At 44.8% G+C, this 23,656-nt stretch overlaps 1 protein-coding gene across 7 annotated transcripts in view; it reads right to left on the bottom strand.

Annotated features, from left to right (window-relative positions):
• The window catches only part of TJAP1 (tight junction associated protein 1), a 41,545-nt gene extending 18,313 nt beyond the window's left edge, over nt 1-23,232 (bottom strand). For 3 of the 7 annotated variants that reach the window (XM_054062117.1, XM_054062113.1, XM_054062119.1), the window contains exons 1-2: nt 23,060-23,232; nt 21,468-21,542 (exon numbers count right to left, since the gene is read on the bottom strand). The gene's annotated coding sequence lies outside the window, so the exon portion shown is untranslated. Of the gene's footprint in view, nt 1-14,038; nt 14,146-17,601; nt 17,748-21,467; nt 21,543-23,059 lie in introns of those variants that run through there. The other 4 variants (XM_054062118.1, XM_054062116.1, XM_054062114.1 and 1 more) reach the window with 3 other exon arrangements.
• Between the last annotated feature and the right edge of the window lie 424 nt (nt 23,233-23,656).

The raw sequence follows: 23,656 nt of genomic DNA, 5'->3' as shown, positions 1-23,656 counted from the left end.
AACCTCAGCAAGTCTACTGGTGGCACAAAACTGTGAGGACTGATTGATACACCAGAAAGCTGTGCTGCCTTTCAGAGAGATTGGCACGGGCTGGAAAGTTGAGTGGAGAGGAACCTAATGAAGTTCAACACAGGCAAGTGTGCGGTTCTGCACCTAGGGAGGAATAACCCCCTGCACCAGTACAGGTTGGGGGCTGATCTGCTAGAAAGCAGCTCTGTAGAGAAGGACCTGGGAGTCCTGGTGGACAAGTTAACCATGAGCCAGCAATATGCCCTCATGGCCAAGAAGGCTAATGATATCCTGGGGTGCATCAACAAGAGCGTGGCCAGCAGTCGAGGGAGGTTCTCTCCTCCCACATCACTCTGACCTAGTGAGGTCCCATCTGGAGTACTGCATCCAGTTCTGGGCTCCCCAGCTTAGGAAAGACGAGGAACTGGAGAGAGTCCAGCAGATTGCCACAAAGATGATGAGGGGACAGGAGCATCTCTCTTATGAGGAAAGGTTGAGAGACCTGGAACTGGTTAGCCTGGAGAAGAAAAGACTGAGAGGGGATCTTATCAATGCTTATACATGTTTAAAGGGTTGGTGTCAAGAGGATGGGGCCAGACTCTTTTCAGTGGTGTCCAGTGACAGGACAAGGGGCAACAGGCACAAATAGGAGTACAGGAAGTTGCAGCTTAACGTGAGGAAGAACTTCTTTACTGTAAGGAGACACAACACTGCACAGGCTGCCCAGGGAGGTTGTGGAGTCCTCTTCTCTGGAGATATTCAGAACCTGCCTGAATACATTCCCGTGCAACCTGCTCCAGGTTAGCATCGCAGTTGGACTAGATAATTTCCACAAGTCCCTCCCAACCCCAACCAATCTGTGATTAGCAACAGTCACCTCTTCCAGGCAAACAGAAATGAACACACAAAGGATCAGAAGACTGCAGTGGAAACTTAGCAATTTCTTTTGTTAATGCAAAAAGCTGAGGATTCCTCCACATCCCGCAAAGACAAGATACACACAACGTCTTTCCTCTCCACAGTAAGGGAGCACAGCAAGAGTGAATTAAGACAGCTGCAGAGGCAGCAGACAAACTTCACTCCAGCTGTTTTTGCCAGAATCCTTCAGTGTAAAATCCATCCTCTCTACTCGCAGAATAGCTATGTTCTCTGTGTGAGCTGCAAAAGGCAAAACATTTATCACACACCAGGAATGGATGAAATGTAGCACAGAACCGCTCAGACTACTCTGTGCAGTGCCCACAGAACTAACAGCCACTTGGCATGCATGCAAAACCACATGACCACTCAAGATGTTAGCATCACTATTTCCAGTAACAGGAAAGAGGTACATAACATAAAAAAATGTCCAAAAAGTAACATTTTGGACAAAAGGGGAAAGCACTGAAGGGAAAAAAAGTTACATCTGTAGACACTTGCTGTCTTCATGATACTTGGCAAGTTCCTCGAGGCCTTAGGTAGCTAACACCTAACTTTCATTCCAGGATACACACAATTTCTGCCTGCTTGCTGTAGCTAAATATTCCCTGCAAAGGGGAGGGAGGACTTATAGGGCTTTTCTCATCATCTCCTTCTGTTGTGCTGTCTTTTCTGACCCTATAAAGCAGCCAGCTTATCAGTGTTCAGGCTCAGCAGTCTCCCTTCCTCAACAGAAATACAGTGATTATGTGGCAGACAAAGTTTCTTATTTCAGGCGTTGTGTCATCTTTCCAGCCTTTTCCTTTTAAAAGCAGCATTTCTTTAAGCTTGCTCATTATTCCAAAAGACAAACTTGTACGACAGAGAAAATACATTCCATAACACAATCACAGCCATGTTTGTTTCTAATGCAACACAGCAGAAACATTAATTAGCTATTACTGAGTCAGAGTATTTAAAAGAGCTCCAAACACAATACCCACATGTAAATAAAAATTGCTGCTGCTGTCCTATGAAACATATCTCTTATGGCACCAGAACTAAATGAATGAACTCACTCCATTTGGGCCAATCTGTACTCCGAATGCTTATCCAAGACAGGACATTGGCACATCCTGCTTTAAAGAGGCAAAAATGTCTCTTCACTAGCATCATGAGAAGCTAAAGCAAGAGAGACTTGTCCAGTTGCCTTCCTGAGCACATGGGTAGAGGCAACACCTCAGCCTCCACGTGTCTCAGGCCAGACTACGTGAGAAACTGCTGCAGTAAGCCTGATCAAGGCAAATAATCAATGAAACAAATCTTGATGCAATAAGTGCATCAAGAGGTCTTGTCCAGGACAGAAGAACAAGCTGTGGGAAGTTAAAAGCAGCACCTCTAGACTACTGGTGCCAAGTACAACGAAAAAGGACTGCAAGGTTATAGATGAATGCTTAACATTTAATGAGAGATCTTTTCATTTGAAGAAGGCATGTCAATTAAAAATACACTCGTATCCATTCTGCTGCTAGCTGCTTTGAGGGTCATTGTAAAATAAAAGGATGACAGTTCCCAGGGCAGAAACTCACATCTCAGTTCTGCCTCTACATTAATGCTCACGACTTAGATCTGAGTAATAGCATTATAGTCACTCCTGGATTAAAATTGAGTTTTGGGAGGATTATTGCTCATTCCTGCTTTTCCATACAAATTAACTTTGACTGTTAGGCAGAAACCTCTGTTCCTTGCACAGGAACAATTCCAACGGTTATCCAGCAAGAGGGATCAGGCTAGCTACTGAACAACAAGCGACATAACAAGCCCTTCTTAACACCTAGCATGTTTCCAAAGAAAATGAAATCCCTAGATTCTACAATCTTACATAGTTCTTGTTGAATGTAAATACCACTGGACATATCACGTGTCTGTCATACCACCTATGACCTGCAGAACTGTCTTAAAAGTAATTAAAATTACACTTCCCTTACAGTTCCGCTCCCCACTTCCACAATATAAAGTCCTCAGTCCCCTCAATTCAGTTGCACTCCATATCTTTAAGTATGCATTTTAGTACCTACTCTCTTTGCTGTGTTAAGAGTAGCTTAGCTTCCCTAACTCTTTTACAAAAGCCAGGACAGATCAGCATTGCCCAAGAAACACTAACATCGCTAACACATAACTGGAATAGAATGCAACAGCTGATTAACATCTGAACAGGAACAGGACAGGAAGTAAAGGACCCGAATCCAATCCCCAGAAGGAATGTTAATGGAGAATAAAAATACCCAGGGGAGATTTTGACCAGGAAATGAATGCTAGCTTTCTAATGCATATAAAAGCATAGAATCGCCTTTAATGGCTACATCCAAAATTGCACAAGAACCAGCTTGGCAAAAGGTCATTTGCCAAGTTACCTTTAGCACTGACAGCTACATCGGGGGCTAATGACAGCTTCTCATGCAGAAATGCTGACACACCAAAAGCCTATTTAGTTTGTTCAGTGATTCCGTTAGCTTGATCTCTTTAGTTTGTTCAATGATCTTTTCAACTTTTACAAGGTGGTTTAGGCTGCAAAATTCCAGAGCCTCTTCATCTTTGCACCACGGGTTTCATGTCTGTCCCCACTTTGCCTTCTTACCCGTGCTCTTTTCAGATATTCCATAGGAAGACTATTGGAGCAGGTTTCTTGGATATTTGAAGAGATGTAAACCATGTCATAACACGAGGCCATTAGAAAACAATTAATGGAGATTAGCAGAACTCCCATAAGTTCCTGAAAAGAACTGTATGGGCTCTGCTAGGAAAAGCAAATCTTGATACTCTAACAACCTGTATTTGGCAAAAAGCCTGATAGATCATACAAAGAAAATCTGGGAGCTGTGGCTTTAAACTTTCTCAAACAGAAGACAGGGAATGGCTACAGCAAGCAAACATTTGAAGAGAAATGAAGGAGGGAGAGGGTGAACATTTCTGTAGAACATCAACATCTAGAAATTGCTTTCCCAGATCTCCGTCAGCTCCCATGCTGTGTAAGAGGGGAAGAAAAGGAGGGGGAAAAGAAAAGTATCATACATTACCTTCCTAGAGCATAAAATCAAAAGGCATTTAATTAGGACAAGCCAGGAACAGCTTAAATTCTTCAACCACCAAGAAGGTGAGACAGACACTGTAATGTTCCCTAAGTCTCCTAGAACCCCCAGCAATTAACATTTAGCAGTCCTCTTCTTTAAGCCTTTGGTTTAAGTAGTTCTGGGAAAACTACAGTCTCCAGGTTCTCAGTGCTAGGGACTGAATGTGATGTAGCCATCCAGCACAGAATATAGCAGTACTAAAGAACGCTCCATTACTGCAACCTATATACTTACCTCAATCTGCTCTCTAAAACATCCCCTCTGTGAGTCGCAGTAATGCACAGATGGCTAACACACCATGCAGTATCTACACAGCCAGACAATAGAGCAGAGCACATTATTTGCATTATTCACAGAGGACAGATGGACAAGTTGTTGCAGTGACCCAGCCCACGAAGCATCTGCAGTGTTGAGGAGGTGTTAAGTCCAGCCTTGACGCTTGCAGGTGCTAGCAAAAGCAAATTTTGAGAACTGGGTCGACTGTTTTCAGCAGCCAGCTTTACTCTGAAATGCCATCACTACAATCACGTTTGTGGAGTAATTCACATGCCAGTTTTGTTCCCATAGAGCCTTCATCTGCAAGTGAAAAACACAAGACATATTGGTAGACTTACCCTTTTCAACAAGAAAGAGAACTGGCATTTGCAGTACTCACATAGTAGCTTCTTCCGTGGCCATGAGTTTTGTACGTGTGGAAGTCACCATACACAGTGAGGTGCAGACTGGGCAGGGAGGCAGCAACTGGGAAACAGCATCAAAATTGGGCAAATTTTCTCTCAAACACTGCCCCACTGCCAATGTCCAGCTCAAACCTGCTCTGCCATCTCAATCGCTTGAAACATTAAACATTTGTGAAAGTCTTGAGATGCTGCTTTTGCTGCATACACAGCACATTCACCTATGGGTCTTCTTATGGGCAGGCTGAGGAGTAAACTCAAGAAAACAGGGGGTAACAGGAGTTACAGGGTTTTCACACCTGTATTAGACAAAAATGCCTGATTGATAAGGAGGTGTGAACACTATGGCTAAGAATGACCAAGTCATACAAAGTTTACAATGATCAGTTCACCCATGCTCCTCCAAAATAGACCACAACGGGCTCTTTCACTCCGCTATCACATGGCTGCAGCCAAACATGACATGCTGTTCGGCAAGTAATAAAAAGGATCAGCTTTTTCCCCAAGGTCTTGTCTACATATACACTGTACTAGATTAAATTGACTTGGAAAATAATGTAAAGCGGTATAACTCTCCCGGGTAAACGTTCTTAATTCAGTTAAGAAGCACTTTATGTTGAATCAACTGAAGTTAAATAGATAGATAGATACAAGACAAACTAAATTAAGGATGCCTATACAAGAATGCTGCACTAATATAATCACAGCTGTTTCTAATCTGATTAAGTTAAATCAGTACAGCTTCCCTGCAATGGTAAAATCCTTACCAATATTGAAGTTAACCCCTTTTTTTCCCTTTTCTGCTTCCAGAGAAGATTTTGCCGGGTTTTGCATTTGATTTTTTTTCTTTCAAAAACCCAAAGTGGTACATCTTTCAGAATTATATAAGCGAATCACACTACACAAGGTATATTGAAGTATTAAAGGTATTGACACCTAGATGGCTTGAAAGTTTTACTACTCTTATGCCCACTAAACATCATAATAATGCTCAGACTGGCATAGCATAATGTTTTCTCTACTCTCCCCAAGGAAGAGGGGAAAGGCAATCATAAATACTTGTGCTACTTTGCAAACACCCACACAGCTTTTGCTTGCTGATGTCCAATGTACCTGGAACAGCTAAGACACCAGGAAGGCAAGGTTCTTCACTCTCTCATTCCTACAGGTATGGCTCACCAACAGCTTACCTGAGCAAACTGCAGTGTGGAGTTAGAGCATGTTATCTAACTGCCCCCAGGCATGGTCTTACTACTGCCCCTCTTCCACCAAAATATTAAGTTCTCTGCTGAGTGTGGGATAAGCACATATACAAACAAGTCTGAGGTCAAAGACAAAATGCGCTACAAATCCACACTCTAAAATCGCCTCTCATCTCCCCAGTTTCCACAGCATTTTTCCCTTGAAACCCATTAATTGAAATTAAATTCCAGCAATTCCAAAATCACTGCTTTTTTTTTTTTCCCCGCATTTCTTATTCAAAACTATCTGAACTGTTTCTCCTGAGTATCAAGACTTAATCTATCTTAGTTCTTTTGGTACTCCCACTTTCATCTCTACCTGCATCTTCAATCAGGTCTCTTCGAGCTTCCTTCAACCTCCCTCATATCTACTCCAGCAATACAACCATCACCCTCTCATCACTGCCATCTCTGAGCTACCATATACAGCAGTAACTTCCCCTCCAGTACAACAAGTTTTCCGTGTTCAGCATGGAAAGACAATAGCAAGAATCCTCTTGAAGCTCCCTGCAGAGAACTAAATCCCTTGCTGGCCTTCAGAAACCAAATTGTGCCACAACTCTGAACAATGCGGTGAGCTGTCACTTCTGCACTACAAGGAGCAGCTACAAAATCAACCAGAGTTGTAAGTCCTTTTTTTCTTCTGAAAGAGCTGTTTTGAAGACCTCACAACACAGACCGTAGGTACACACACAAGTTTAGTTGCTAAGGGAACCACACTTCCACGTTTTCCATTTTACAAGATTTAAATTTCAACTCTCAAAGGGCTGCAGGCACATTTTCACAAGAAACATTTAGTCTCAAGACTCAGATTTACACTGGTAACTTCTAGCAACTATAAGGTTACGCGGCTCCACACCAATTCTAGGATTCATGCACTCCAGACTTGCATGCAATGAGGAAGGCAGGAACAATTTCCATTCTGTAAGTAAAGAAATTGAGGGACTAAGGAAAAAAAATAGCTCTGTGCAGTTTTTGCATGAAATTCCATGTAAAAGAGAAAGAGCCTTAGCTCCAATAAGAAAGGAATGTAAGAAAATTCAGCAAGACTTATATCTTGCACCTATAATAGGAGTGATCTGGGATAGAAAAGAGAAGGAAAACGTGCCTGAGCTAAAAACCTACCTGACAGCAATTGGGCAGAATAGCCCGCAATGCTTTCTAAGTACAAATAAAGCAGCAACTCTGATCCAGTACTAGGAGAACAATTATTGTACTATATTCAATTCTCTCTGCTGTTGGGTTTAATCCCAGCAAGAATTGTTTTGGTTTAATTAGCTTTTCCCTAGCAGATGGTCAAATGTGAGAGGCAGAGAATGGTACAGGCTTAACTGTTGGGTGATTGTGCAGCTGCATCTGTAGCTGAACAGTTAAGCATGTCCAGGAGTCCAGCTGTAGTTTGCATGATACAATCCATCTCTGCCATCAGCCAAATGTCAGCTTCTTCCTTCTCCAGATTATGTATCAGTCAGAGGCACTACCCAAAGGCAAACAAACAACTAACAAAGTCTCACCACCCCTTTCTCAGACAAAACCCTCAAACCTTAATCAACTGAAAGTCCCTCTTTCTTTGGTGACAGAAGAACATTCACAAGCATTGCCATGGAAACTTGAGCCATCCTCTGTGCTATTCATCAGAGAAGATCTTCCAGCACAAAAATATTTTATGATCTCTGTGGCACCGAATAAAGAAAGCAGTCAGTATAATGCAGTACAATTACAGACTCTAGCATTGTGCAAGGATAGCAGTGGGTCACTCTTCACCTACATCAAGCAATAGCTTCTTATAAGCTGGCAAGGAAAAGCGACGTAGTGCTGAAAGAAACAGAAGTGGTGTTAGAGGAATAAAGCCATCCAGCATAAGGGAAAAAAGAAAGGGGTTGACTGCCTTTTCCCAAAGCTTATCACCTCCTGCCAACTTTCCCTTCCCAGAGATTATGAATCATGTTGGTACCGATTCCATTGCAAAGCAAGATTCCAAAAAGGCACAGATGCTTCCCACTTAACCAAAGTCACAGTCATTGCCTGCTCCAGAGACTGCATCACGTATTTCCCATTGACTCCACTCAGCCACTGCATCCAGGCATGATGCGAATGTCAGAGTATCCACATCTACACACTGGGAGTAGTCATCTCAATAGTCCACAAGGGCAGAACAAGGAAAGGAGATCGCTTTCAAAAATATGCTTTGGGCCTAGCAAATCCAGAGCCTGAGAGAAGGGCAGGAATAGGCACAAAACTTGTCTCAACTCTGTAAACAACAAAGCAGCATGGCTCCTGAAGCAGAATGTAACCCTGGAGTATCTTCTCTTTTTTTTTTTTTTCTTTTTGTGGTGTGGTCCTGTAGTTAATCTGCCTCAGTTTTCCTCTTTTTTTTGTTGTTGAGGGATTTTAAGTTTGAGGATTTTTTTCCCTAAATTATTTTCCTAGTCTTCAGCACCACTGAACTGCTGAGAGGTTTTATTCTGAGAGTTCCATCACAGAAATACAACACGGTTTAATCCAGCTTAGGAAAACCAAACAGATCAACCCACCCGTTTTTCACTGGTGACCTGTATAAAGCATGCAACTGGCTATGGCTCTACTCTCCTCATTTACCCAAGCTCCAGTCAGTCCTTTTAACAGCAGGATCCTAATCACAGCAGAGGGGCCACAGAGTTCCACTCCCTGCCCTACAGGTTCTACACGACAAGGCTGCCTGTCAGTAGCAGTCACAGGCTGCACTGCTTGTCCTTCTGTATGTGCTGTATTGTACCTCCTGGGTTCACCTTCCTCCTTTGTGAGGAGGATAACCAGAGATGCCCCACCTAAGACCAAGCTGGGCTGCTTCAGCTCTTCCCTCAGACATAATCTCTCCTCAGGGCAGGGTCAGAGCTCTCAGCCATCATCTCTTTCCACATTTGTCATCATCGCTAGCATCAGGGTTGTGCTTCAGCTGGAACTAATAATGAGCATAAATTGTCCCAAGGGGCAAATGCAGCAAAGGATCAGTACTTCATTTTTACCACAAGGTCAGCTTGTCCAGAGCAGCACAACATTCCCTGTCCAGCATTGCTCTTGTAAAACTGAAATGCCTGGTCCTTACAAATGTTATCCTCTGTGATAGCATAAGCCTATTCATTACTCTGAGGCTAGGAAAACATCTCATTTTTAGCAGTGAAGACAAGCTCTTCACCTCCACAGGGCTCCTCCCCCATAGACCCTCTGTAAGTAAGCTCCACACAGCTTTTCAGACAGCAAGCTGGGAATGAGAGATAGTTGAGCTGCAAGTGAAATTACCTATCCTCAAATAGGCTCTGAGAGCAGAGGAAAGCATGCCACCATATTCCAGGTACCCTTTTTTTTTTTTTTGTCAAGTATCAGACTAAGCTGCTCAAAGAGCTACCAGCTCACTGCTAGCCTAAGGGCAAAGACCATGGACAAACGCCAGGGTATAGCCAGGCAGATGTTGCAAAGATAAGGTGTTTGTCCAGTGCCAACAGCAAGCTGTTCGCTCATGCCTTCAGCTTCATGCAGCTGCACGAGCTCATCTCTACAGTCTGTGACTCTGGACTACGGAATGTTTCAACTGGAGAAACACCTCATCTGCTGCTGGCTCAAGATGCCCCAAGATCACAGCAATTCCCAGTTTTACTGTCCAGTTGTAGCCGGCTTTCTGTTCCCTGTCCCACCAGGGGGAGACCTAGCTACTTGGTGATGGTTACTGCTCCAGCCAGAAGAGCACATCATCCTGGCAGAGGTGTCTGGGACTGGACACAGAAGCTCAGAGATTTGGATTCCTACACAGTCCTGAGGGCCAACAGGGAAGCCAAGACAAGGAACTGGTCACTTTCTCTCCACAACATTAAAACTCACAGACAGGAAAGAAAAAAACCCGAGAATCAGCCCTCCTTCCTCCTTAGGCAATGTCTCAACCATTTACTTCTGGCTTTCCTACTCCCCTCCTGGCAATCAGAAAGGGACAGCAGAAGCAGTATTTAATCCTGAACAAGATTTCCATTTTTGCAGCCATAGCCTGTATCACCAAACAAAGCCGAAACATCCAATAATTATATACACTTAAATGTTCTATGAATAACATTCCACATAACACTTTTTAGACTTCTATTTTGCCACAGGGCACATTGTTCAGTTTGGCAAGGCAGAACAAAGGAAGAAAAATGAAGATTCAGGCAACATACTTTCTCATAAACACCCAAGCCCTAAAAGTCAGGGATGGAGTTAGTGGCAACTAGTTTGAAAGAAAAATGCACAGTTTACACAAAGACAAGAGAGAAAAGAGCCCAACCTGAAAAATTTCCAACCATTTCACAACGGTAAGAGGCTTTTGCGGTAGTAATATCCCCTAATCACTTATTATTGAGATGCTGCTTTGAAAGGGGATACATCCTTCTCCATAAAGGGTGGCATCTGGTCATGGTAGCTCTGCAGCAACTGACCCAGAGACTGTGCCAACAGCTAAAAGGCAAAGACTATGCTACAAAGCCAGAGCACTTCTGAGAGTCAGTTCTTTGATGCCTGCTGCTGTCTAAGGATGGCAGTAGGGAGGTCTTCTACAGAAGACTAACTTTAATATGGAAATGATTGGCAGTTCACAGCATTTCAGGCTACTAGAAATCGCCAGAAGGGAAACTGCAAGTCCCAAAGATCAAAGCAAACTGGGTTATGAAGGGAGCAGCTCAGGGCTTACCCAGGACACAGAAGATGCTCTGCTCTTCTTTCCACAAGCCTTGCCTATGGGCTGCCCACACTGACACTGTCGAAACAGACCATGTTTCCTTATGCCAGGCAAATTAAAGACTTACATAAAAAGGACAAGCATGGTTTGCATTATAGGGCCATAGAAAACTAGTGATCATTTCTCACAGGCATCATGTCAAGGATCCCAAAATAACACATCTGGATCCTCATCTGCCATCCTTCATCAGGCTTCCTGTCCTCATCTCTTGAGGTATCAACCAGGAAAAGGAAGCTTTTCCAGAAGAAGCTGGAGCAGTTGAGCTGCAGTGCGTAAGTGTAACAACATTTACACGCTGACTGGGGGAAGCACTTCGGTTAAATCCTGAAGCCATTCCATCTCCAGGTAGACATCTCATACACAGTTTGTACTGGGCAGAGCTTCATGGCACAAGCCACTCAAACATCTACCAATTGCTAAGAGCACACAGGCTGCAGAAGGGATGAGCCAACCTTAATTGGCCTTATCAGTGTAAATTAAGCCCTACAACACACCCAAGCAAACAGTCAGTTCCTTTGGAGGAGCAGACATGAGTTATTTTGCTGCAGCTATAAAGGAAACATTGCTGCTAGGACATGCCCCTGGAGTGACTGTGCTGCTCAGCTCTCCCGCTGCATTCCTGGGGTTGTTTAGCATGGACTCAGCTCCAGCCTTTCCACAAGCAAGAAGTCTGAACCCTGAATGCCATCTGCAAACAGAGCCAGACTCCACCTCCTGCATGCCTGCAGGCCACCAGGTGTGGCCAGGAATGGCACAAGCTACACACTAAACACACCTTTGATGTGGAGCTGAAAGCACGTAGCCAGGGGGCACGAACAGCACGCCGCCCGCCGCCTTGCTGACTCCCACTGCAGGAATGTGGCTGCAACCACAGGCCAAGGAAGGCAAACACATTGCATTCCTCAGCAGGCAGGGAAGGAAAACAAGCAGCAAGCCCACACACCCACCATGCTGACACCCGCCACACTCTGCACGCATGCCAGCCCTGTCACGGCTAGGACAGCTTCAGCCTCAAACTCACTTTTGGGAGAGTCCTCGAGTTCTCCAGGCAACTTCTCAAGCCACGGGGCAAGAGAAACACAGTAAGGCGGGAGAGTTATCAACTGGACATGCAAGCCATGCAGAGAAGAGCTGTCACCAGGGCTGGGGAGTAACCACGTTGCGAGGCAGTAACAGCACTATGCAGTAGCCTGGGAAGGGAATTTCCCTGACTTTTACAAGACAAGGGGCAAATGTAAAACAGACTTGTTGAGCTGATGGGGAATAGCTGAATAAGCACTGACTTTGGCCATCAGGGGTGCTTGCAAGGATCCAGGCCTTTGTCCACCCCCAGAAAACCACTCTACCTTAAGTCAGGTAGCTTCTCGGAGATGCAGACACTTTCTCATTACCCAAAAATCCTTTTGTGAACACTATCCCCATGGCCCACAGAAACAGATCCAATCTTCATGGCACATCATTCTCCTCCTGCAGCACTGACACTCAGTCACTTATATGATCAAGAGAAGAGAGACTCAACAAACAAAAATCCAAGACATCATGCAACCTCTCATCTTGCAGCCTTGCAAACAGACTCTATGCTGTATTAAGAAACAAAAGCACTACTGCTCCCTTCATGTGGTGCTCCTGCAAATCCCAAAGCTTTTCAGAGAATTCACGATTCCTACACACCAAGTTACTCTGAAGGGAAAAAAGATGCATCAGGAGGTGAAGTTGTCAGCAGCATTCTCAAGTCCAGGAAAGGAAGGCTGTATTGTGAATTTCCCACGTTCCAAATCTGCACTTACTTTATGTAATACAAGTAAACATCAACCCACTCCTAAAAAGCCACTGTCCAGTGCTAAGGGCCAGCTGTGAGACTTAATAGCCAGTGTTCTCTCAGCACCAAGCAGGAATGCCAACACTGTCATGAGCACTGTAGCAAGATTATATTCCAACTGAATCTACACCAATACCCCAAAGACTGCCAAAAAAATGAGCTTCTATCTGCTGTGCTTCACAGAGTAGGTTCTGAACTTCAGCAAAGCACAGGGATGTCAGAAAGGAGCAGGATTTCATAAGGCAAAAATGACAGAAACTATTTAACACAAATGGATATGGTAGAACACACATTCCCTTCCACTTTCGAAGCAGCAGAGAGCACATACATGGAGGGAGCCTTCTGCTGTCACTGCACAAAAGAATGTGAACAAATTCAAAGAGCAGGGTGAAGGGCTGAAACACTGTAATCTCCAGGGAACCTGGAAGGGGAAAGGTCACTATAGCCACAAGCTCCAGAAACATGCCAATACATCTAGCAAGCTGCTGGCGTAGGGAGGGTTTATAAGGCTGTGGCCCAGCTGCTCCACACCCTACACGTGCATTTCAAGGACCTCACCGCAGGGAATGATCTGGTATTAGGCAACAACAACAGACCAGATGAGGTCCAGTAGACTTTTCCATGCCCACTAAAATTCAAGGCCTCAAGCTACCTATTCCCTTCTAAGTCAGTAAGGTAAGCTGTTACACTACTTGGAAAAAAGAGACATGAAAGGCCAGATTTACCAATAGATTTCTATCCAAAGATATAAATAGAAGCCTGGCAGAATTTACAAAAGCACAGATTAAGCGTCTAAATCACTGCAAGCAGAAGAAAGGGCTTCTCTGTTTCTAACCACTCCATACCTTTCCAACCCCAGCCACCACAAGAAAACCCATTTCACAGAGGACGAAAGCCCCTGCTGCTCTACAGGTTGCCAAGGGCCATCCCTGTGCAATCCACTTCGATGGTGATGGCACCCAAACTCCCACAAGTCTCAACAGTGCAACCTACAATGGCTGCAGCTCTTGCAGAATGTAGGTCTGCCTGTTTCCTGGAATAGAAGCTGCCTCTTCAACCTCTCTTCTCCCTTCCCCCACTACATCTTTATTTTTCATAGACTTAATACTGTTCCAAGGTACAACCTTCATCCTGCCACCAGTGGGCGGGTGAGTGGGGGAAAGGGGCCCTTTATAATTGTAGTGTTGCAATCTGCCAGCCCGGCCAGGCGGCCTGTTCCCGCCTGCACTGTATTAAATACCTTATAACTGATTACACCCCCATGGGGCATGATTAGCAGTCTTCAGAGAACAAAGTCTACTTTCATAAGAATAAGAACAGACACGTACTGCTAACCTACTACACAGCTGGGCAGGCAAGGAAACAGGGGAAAAAAAGGAGGGAGTGTGAGGGGGAAGAGTTAACTGTACTGCTAACTCTATTCTTTCCTTTCCTTCCACCCCCTACTCTAGCACCTCTGAGTTGAGATTTCCACTGCCCTGAATTGTTTCCTTCAGACTGACCCCAGAAGATTCAGGTAACATTACCTCATAAACTGCTGCCTGTGGAAGTTGGGCAAAGTCCTAATCTGGAATGGTAAAGCCTTGGGGCAAGCAGATTCAGCTTTGCTCCAGGTGACAGCAATTTCTTCACCCTGGTTCCCAGGAAAAGGGAAGGGTGAATTCCAACAGCAGCATCACAAACAAGGAGAAGGAAGGAAAGCTCAAAATACCATCACATACCCACACCCCCCTCTAACCTCTCTGAATATCTGTAAAGTCTATAAAAGTAACAGTAAAACATCTAATTCAATCTGGAGGTTAACAGCGCTCCAGAATGAGGTGATTATTTTTTTTCTTGTGGTGAGAAAGGAGGCAGCAAACAGGAAGAAAGCCCTCTCCATCTGAGATAGATGATAGGGATCCCCAAACATACACAGTCCATATGCATTGCCGCAACAGAGAACCAGCCTGATGGAAACTTAGCCAATCTGACATGAAATGACCTACAACTCATTAGCAGGTGCCTTCCAAATCTCAAATACCCACACAAACAGCCACAAACACATTTGGTGCTATCTGGCCTCCATCTCAGCAAAGCACGAAGAGTCAAACAGACTGCACAGCCTTTCACCAAAAGGAATAAGAAAAATGGAGACAACTCTTTGGCTCTCTCCCCAAACCTACGACAGAGGAGAGCAAAGCAGGAGGCTCCAGGAAAATATTCCTTTTTCAGAGGGACACCTGTGCAATAGCTTCAACAAAATAGTTAAGAGCCTTACTAGCTATGTCATTTTGCAAACAAGTCACCCAGAGCCCACTTGCTTTGCCTGTAGCCCCATAAATGCTCATGATATGGTCTGGAAGCACTTGTGTTCAGCTGAATCATCTAGAAGGGGGAGCCGTGCTGAAACATTCCACACAGATTCTTACCTAACCCACCCAAGAAAGGATTTGTTGATGGAGACACCAACCTAGCTAAAAAAGATCTACTTATATCTACTTTACTCAGCAGCTGGTCCTTCAGCCAGCACACAGGAGGTACCTGAACAGTACTGTCACATCCCCCTTGTGCAGCAGAATCTGTGTATTCTGTTCATTACAGAAAGACCTGAAGGTGCCAACTGACTTTAGGCTGTGATGTTCTCAGCATTGATACAAAAGCATCAATACATTTAGAGTTATCAAATGGATCGTGCTTCTAGGGTTTTGACAAATGGAAGGGTTCACCATAAACACAAGTTACTCATTAGAAGCTCCTGGAGGTAATTTAGATTACCACAGCCAGCACAAAGGATTTTACTTAGGGAGTTGAAGTTGCAAAGCTGTAATAAATCCAAGTGACACAGTAAAACTTTTTATAAAAGCTGAAAAAAAAGTTGTAAAGCACCAGACGGCCTTGTACATAATTTGACTCTGCTACCACAGGCTAGCAAAAGGTAAACCACTCTTCACATTGTGAAAGAAAAGAAAATAATAAATATATAAATAAAATTCAAAACTCCACACAGCTAACAACAAATTGTTCAACCCTTGACCATGCTGGGCAGCTATCATTTAGGCATCTGAGCTCAAACTGGAGCACGGCAATCCAATGCTCTCCCCTGGCTCCTGTACCCTCTCAGATACCCTGCACCCACCCCCCATTCCCGGAGTAAATTGCCTTCCACTGCAGAGAAGCACTCCCGCTATTCTGATACTGGTATTCACCACCAGGGCAAGAGACCCTAATTTAGCCCCGCACGGGCCTTCTGCAAACTGCTAATCCCTGATACACAGCTGTTTTTCAAATGCACGGGCATGAGCAAACCATAAACGATTTATGGCGCGTGGCAGGAAGACTCCTGGCTCCCTGCGTAGGTGGGGTTTTCGGACAAGATCATGCTTGGACTAATGTTTATATTGCAAGTTGTCAGTCAGGTAGTAAATCATCTCTGGACCTGCATAGTAATACAGCTACCCCATCCAGCTAGAGCTTTGAAGACACTGAATCCTGCTATAGTAACTTCAGATACATTTGGGGACCTATTTACAAAGGCATTGTCTAAACAAGGAAAACTGGATACACTTATAAGTAGACCCTACAGAAATTCCACACAGTAAGGGTGATTTGCTTTCAGGAATCAATCTAACCTGGTACAAGCAGCTTCCCAAAAATGACAGTACACACTAGCCCTAGAATAAATTTGATGGGAACGCCTACACACACACCTACTAACAGAGTGTACTGCTAGCAACATGCAGCTTCCCAAGAAAATCCTTCTGAAGAAAGTTTTCCTTTCCTGATATTTACACAGACATAGTGCAAGCAATGCCTATAAATCCATTTCCAAAGGTTCAAGAAATGTCTTGCACATTTTAGTGCACATGATGCTTTCTGCTCAGAAAAATAAAACCACTTTAAGGTAGGATGTGAACTTGAAGTCCATTCTCTAGAAAGGTTACTAAAACAACTCTAATTTAAATAAACCATCATTCTCCATTCTTTTCTTGCCTTCCACTTGAAAGGCCTGCGCACACAATACACTGGGTATAGATCTCCCACGAGTGAAACAAAAGGGGAAGAAGTTCTCAATAAGGAAAAAATGATAAATAAAAACACACAAGAAACAAGAACAGTAGAATTAACAGCAATCACTTTTCATTTGTGTGAAGTAGACCAGATTTGGACTCGTGTCCCTAGAGTATTTTTAACCTTCCTGTTGGGTAGCATCAGAATCCTCACCAATGAACATCAAGGTTGCAGGATGAAACCAGATTTACGAGACAATGAAGCAAGGCGTCTCTGGTAATTGCATAGAGCTTGTGCAGTATGACAGACCCAGGTCTAAATGCAGTTACCCTGAGCATCATATGCTAAAATAATGGTCAAAAAGCTTGCTGCCACAACAATTATCAGATTATCTAGGGAAAATAACTTATATTCTTTTGAAACAAATACTAAAAAGTAAAACTCGCCTAAGGCTTTTTTACGAGCCTAAATATAATTCCCCCATAGCTAGAGAAACTACCTCATCCATCCCTTTTGATTTCAGAACCATTCATGCATGAATGTTACACTAATGCAGCTGGACAACTATGACTTTAAACACAAGAGTAAGAAAATCCAGTTAAGACTCCTACAACATTGCCAAAGCCAGCTTCATCACAGAGTCAAAATACAAATACAGAACCCAACCAAAGACACAGTAGTCACTGTGGGGCACTCGGTTCTGAATTTGCTAACCCCTAGAAATGAGAAATTTATACCAGTTCTCTCCTGCCATTGACAGCAGCAAATCAGATCCTCTGTGCCTAAAAAACAGCCTAACACTTGCAGTAAACCTTACTTTTCAATCCTGACCCATGCTTTCTCAGCATCACAAAGCTTATTTGAAAGTTATTAACCCTTTACTCACAGCTGTTAGGCCTGCCGCATTCTGCCCTAAAGCATATATTGTTCCAAGAACTGTCTGTAGGCAGGGTATCCACACACAGATCTCAAGGTTTGCATGACCTGCTCCTAGCTCTGAGAATCACCCCTCCACTCTTTCCCTTCATAAGTTCCCCTTGTGTTTAGGCAGACATTACAAGCACCTTTTTACCTCTATCTCTACACTACTGCCACTTACCTTTATTAACCTATCCATCAAACCAACTTTATGCCTACTTGACCAAGCAGCACTGATGATTCTCTTGATTCTCAACACAGACTGGACACGAGCACAGGACACAGACTGTGTCTTCCAAGACACTAGCACGTTGAGGCTCATGCTACAACATACTGGATCTCACTTGAACAGACTTAAAGACACCTTCCGGACTAAAGTCCGCTACAAGACTGCAACGTGGAAAGGCCAAACTCCACGCATTCTTTTCCCTCTTACAAGCAAAGGCAAGAAGCACAAAGTGCTTTGCCAGACCACTCAGCATGAAGAGACAATACTTATGAGTCTTCACATTCATGAATAGGATGGTCCTCATCTGTGGACTGCACTATCTTTCCAAGGACCCTGCTCTCCACCACCACCTTAAAAACCTCAACTACTTGGCCTAATCAGAGCAGCTGGAGTGTTTTGTGGGCTTGTTTTTTGGTTGGTGGTTTTCCTTCCCTTAATGCAGTTATCACAAAAAGATTAGTGGGCAACATAACATAGCAAATAAGTGTGATTCAATACCTTGCCTCTGATACAGTCCAATAAAAGGTGGTTTAGAAGACAGAGCAAGAAGCCCCAGTGGACAACTATGCAATAAACTGTCTTTTCTTCAAACCTTTACCTATTAGAGATTGAGTTATGTCTGAAAAAATACAACTTCTAAAACAAGTTCTTTAGCTAAAGCAAGTCCAAACATTTCCACTTGTAAGTGCTTGATCTTTTCTGAATCCCGCTCAGCTCTTAGCCTCAATGCTATTATGTGGTAGTGGATTTCCACAGATTAGACATCATGTGAAAATACTTTAAAATCATTATTCAGTTTGATGCCTATCAGTTTCACCGAATTGCATTCACCTCAACCAAAGAATACATTCCAGCTCCTTCACCTCTGCACAGCAGTCTTCCTCAAGCTTGGAACCCAGCATTGTTGAAAAGCAGAGAAAAACTGAGCCCACCCAAGTGATGCTTATCCTGCATTCCAACCATTGCAATGCTATTTTCACACTCCTACAGGGCCTTCCACGCCATTTCCTTCCTAAGCACAGCTCCCAGGGGGTCACTCCAGAGAGGATGGCTCATTGTCATCCCAAATACGAGACAGCCTGCAAGCTGTTGCTCTTGGCCCTCTTCATCTGAGCATATTAGCAATAAGATCATACATGAACATCTTGACAATTAAGAGAACAATTTCGAAGCTGAGAATAAACAAGAGGGAAAAAAAAAAAAAGAGAAAAGATTGATTCAAGTCAAAAAAGATTCAGCTAGATATGGTGTTACAAGCTGTGGAAACAAACAGCTCCTGGGAAGGGAAAAAAGGGGGATCTCAGAGCACCCACTTGCCTTAAAGGACCTGACTTGCACTCTATAGCAATTTTACCATGCAGGACAGTGGATCAGACAGGAGTCTCTTTCATTTTGAAGTCACAGCTTGGAATATCCTTTTTACCTCTCCTCCACTGAGCTTTACTAAAGCACTCAACGCTACAGTATCCAAGCATCTTATAGACACTTACAGACTCTTCCTTAAATCCCCAATAAGATGGGCATTAATCGTATTTTGCAACTAAAGAACAAGAAACAACGCTGTGAACACATTCATACAATAGATCTGTGGCAGAAATTAAGTATCCTACACTGCAGTTCAGAATTGTGACTGCAGGGTCATCCTTCCTCTCCAACCACCTGTAAAGGTACTTTAATTTTAAAAAGTAACATTCTTCCTGTTACAGTTTCATACCCAGCCAATCTAGACACAAGGAGAAGCCCTAAGGCAGGGGAACTGGCAGAGAAACAGGATGGACGATTTCATGCCCTAAGGCATTAGCCCTGTTTACATAGATTACACACATAGTTCCTTTGCAGTCCTGTGTAAAATGCGTTTCAAGAAGGATCGTATTTACCCAGTTACTAGTGATTCAAAACACACACACTAGCACAAATGCCACAAGCGCTTGCTCTCTCCATAGCTCAAAGCGTCATGCAAAAAGCGGTTATCTTCCCAACCAAGGTCTTCAAGCAAGGAGACAAATGTACCCACATTCAGGACCTTAAATTTACTCACAGAACATCAACCAAGCTGAACAGCCAAGAAAATCTGCTCTATTTCCAGTTCCTGACCTCAGTCAAAAGAGTGGAGATGAGTCAAAAAGGTGTCAAAATAGATTCTCAAGCTAGGATTGAAGAATCCTGGCCTCAATCTGTATCACATGCACACTCATTTGAGACCTCTACATGTTGTATTTCTCCCAGTATCAAGAAAGACACAGGATTATTAGCCACTCCTACGTTATTCTTGTCACACTGTGCTAGGCCCTTGCTATCAAGCACAAAATACGGTTAATTCGTTATGATCTAACTTCCAGAACTATTTCTTAGGGCTGTGCTGTAGATGTGGTGATAGATGGAAATCTCAGAGAGCCCAGTTTTCAATGGATCCTCCATAAAACATAGCAGGCATTCCAGCAGGTTAGGAAGCCCACCTTCGGAAAAATCCTCAGCCTCCAGGACTCGAAAGCATCAAACCTACTTCAAACAAGAACCAAAAAATATAGCCACATTTTACTGAAACTTGTTTATTTTGCTACTGATCAAATAGCTTGGCTTTCTTCATCCCTTTTAGAAGCACTTTAGACGCCACACCAGCTGCCACAAATCCTTTCTCCAAGCCAGCTTTGGTACCGTTCACACCAGCACAAATCACTCATTGTCCTATCTGACTTTATTTATCCCCTGACTTTATTTATCCTACTCTGAGGCAAAAAGGGGGCAGACATGCTATGACACACGATCATACTTAGAGTGGATGGCAGAGATAAGAATTCAGGGCTCGAAAGCTGCAAAATAAGCGACTTGGCAATAGTCAACAAACTACTTGGAACAGATTGGAAAAGAACGCAAGGTCATCTTTAGTTCAGAACTACTGGTTTGAGGAGTCCCTGCCTGACCCAATGCCTTGTTAATATTAAATATTAAGATAGCCAAGGGCTGCACTTTGGAACTCTACTGGCCCTGCTGAAACGCATTCCCATGATTTCAAGAGCACTGGGTGTTTGGGAAGGAATGAAAAGCCAAAAAGCTTCTGCTACCACAGCTAAGACCTGAAAGCTTAAATGCTGATCTAACATCCACAAGCTGAAACACACCGTACGCAAAACACTGCTGGTATCTGAACGCTCTCTGCAGTGATTCACTAAGAAGTGAAGAAAAGAGAAAAGAGTTGTACTAAAAGTGATCTGACAAGTAACTGAAAGGTACAAACCACTCAAAGGACCCAGTTGCTCAGTACCAAATCGCTGTCCCTCTAAACCAGATCTCAGCAGGAGGTCAGGAGAGGACAGAAGGGCCAACGGTAGTCCAACATCATCCATGAGGGGTTCAGTTAACATAGGGGAGGTAAAAACAACGTGGTGAAAGATACAACCTAACAGAACAGAGGATCACTAGAATCATCGAACTTGGGCATCACGATTGCAAGGGCAGGATCATTGGGAAGGACTTCATTGCAATCCTAGCTGGGCAGACCTCTTGTGAGTACACAGAGAAGTTACGTCAGCACTGCCAGAACAGACTGCTTCTCTAGATGGCGCGTAAAGAGCACTGGATTACATCTTTAATTGAGCTTTTCTTCCCAGGGCTCTTATGGAATTTCTGAGAGTCATTTCCCACTTCATTGACATCCCTGGCCTCTCAATTCAGGCAATGCAGGCCTACTGTGATGCAGAGAATGCCACAGAGAGGGACAGTTTTTCAGGCATGTGGTAAACGTATTCTCAAAAACTTCAAGTACCGGGACTAAAAGAACACAGTCTGACTCAGCATCAGCTCATTCCTGGCTTTCTTACCTGCGGTCTGATGCTTCAAAAAGGATTCATTGCTTCCTCTTAGGCAGGCCCTTTATCCCAGTTCCTTCTCTAAATCTGTAAAACAGAGATGCAGACCTCTGAAAAGCTTTCTCTGGCACAGAACTATCTACATTTCATGGATGATTCTTTCCAGCTGACAACCTCCACCTGGCATGTCTCAGATCTAGGTCATTCTCAGCCTTCCCAGACTTGCATATCATTTGCACACCCTGATGCCTACCAATGCAATCTCCTGCCCATCTAAAATTCCATTTATTAGCACTCAGTCTTTTACTCTGTTCCATGCTGTGCGCTCAAGCCCAGAGACAGAAGCAGCTCAGTATTTATTGTTCGCTGTTTTTCTTTAAGGTCTTCCAATATTCCCAGAGGCTGCTCTCTCATCTTATAGCAGGAGGCATTCCTTGCAGCAGAGAGGGTGTCCAGGCTGGCAGAGTTCCCCATTCCTCCCTGTCAGGTTTGGCACCAGGGGAGTGCTGCTCCCCCCCTTCAAACTCTACCCCTGTCAGTTATACTCTGGTTCTTTAACACACACATGGGCTGGTCCAGACTTGTTCCACTCTGCAGCTTCTGCTCCAGCACCACTCCGTGCGCAGACGCTGCTTTCTCATTCCCCACACCACCTACCTCTTCATCGGCCAGACAAGGCTACACCCTGCATCGACACAGTTTGGCCTGCCCTGCTCCCCACTACAGGTCTCCCTCTGGGAGGGAGAGCTCCCTAATTCCGTGATGGCCAAGACTGTGGCCCTGATACCAAAAAAGCTGGCAAATAAACTCTCTAAGACTCATTTCGGAGTTTTAGAAAGCAAGCAACCTTTCAATGCAGGCCTCGGCAACACGAGGTAGTGATCTCCATCAATCACGTGCAGCAAGACAAGAGCTGGGACAGAATGTATTTCCCACTTACATGCACATGCATAAATTCTCCCAGAATGCTTATGCATATCCTATTACTAATTAAAATCAGTTATTACATTACTAATTTTAATGTCATTATGAACTTCACAACAGTCAAATCTCTTGCTGATTTGAAGCTGGCTCCAGCTTTCTGCCTGACCTTGCATTTAAGATGGGGAAAGGCTGCAAACAGAGGCGATCACAGAAGAAGGCACCTCTGTTCAGCACAGGTCATACTTCACACAAGACGTTATCATCTCTAAAGAATGAACAGTGTCTGGAAAAACACTACTTGAAAAAACACGCTATCAGAGGGACATTCAGCCTTACTTTTTTTTTAAAAAAAAAAAAAACAAAGTTCTTGGATGAACTTAACTCTGCTTTAGCTTAAATCAGTACATTCCACTTCTTAGAACGGTGACTGTTTTCTGTATCAACCTACCTGCCCTCCCCACCAGTGCGACCCCCCCGTGCCCCAACACCGCCTCGCACCCCGGGGCCGCACGGGGGGGCGGAGGAGGCTCCCCTTCTCTGTCGGGGGGCGCCGGCCCCATCCCGCCCCGGGGAGGCGCGGGGTCGGCGCCCAACCGGCCGCGCTCCGCGCTTCCCCTCCCCTCCCTTTCTTCCTTCCCTCCCCCCCATCCCATCCCGGGGCCCCCAGTTCCGGCTCTGACCCGGTCGGGCTCGTCTCCGCCCGGGGTCCCAATGACTTTTGCGGCCGGTTCTGCTCGGGTTCGGGCCCGCCCCAAACTTTGCCTTCACGCCTCTCCCGGCCGGGCCCCCGCGAGCGCGCGCGCGCGCGCCCCTCAGGCCGCCATATTTTTTTCTTGCCGCGGGGCACGACGGGTAAACCCGGCGGAATCCCCACGCCGCTGCGTCACATCGGGCAGCGCGCGCCCCTCCCCCCCACCGCGTCACCGCGGCAACGCAAGCGGGCGGGGCGAAACCAACGGGACCGCCGCGCGGGGGGGGGATGAGGTGGGGGAGAAGCAGAATGAGCGAACCCAAGTGCACGCAACGCAAAGGGGACGGGGGAGTGCAAGCGGCGGGGCGAAACCAACAGGACCGCTGGGGGGGGGGAGGGGCATGGATGAGCGAACCCAAGTGCCAGCACGGAGGGAGCATGGGGGGCCAAGGGGTGCGGCTCCGCTTGGAAGGAGGCGAGGAGGGTGGGAGTTCCCAGAGGGATCAGCTTGCAATGCCGGCCGGGCTGATGGGGTCTAGGGCGATGGTAGCAAGGGGCAGGCAGGGAAAGCTTTGCCAGGCAGTTG

This window comes from Cuculus canorus, chromosome 3, assembly GCF_017976375.1.
Source record: "Cuculus canorus isolate bCucCan1 chromosome 3, bCucCan1.pri, whole genome shotgun sequence".
In the NCBI taxonomy this organism is placed as follows: Eukaryota; Metazoa; Chordata; class Aves; order Cuculiformes; family Cuculidae; genus Cuculus; species Cuculus canorus.
This window is presented reverse-complemented; position numbering and strand designations above follow the sequence as displayed.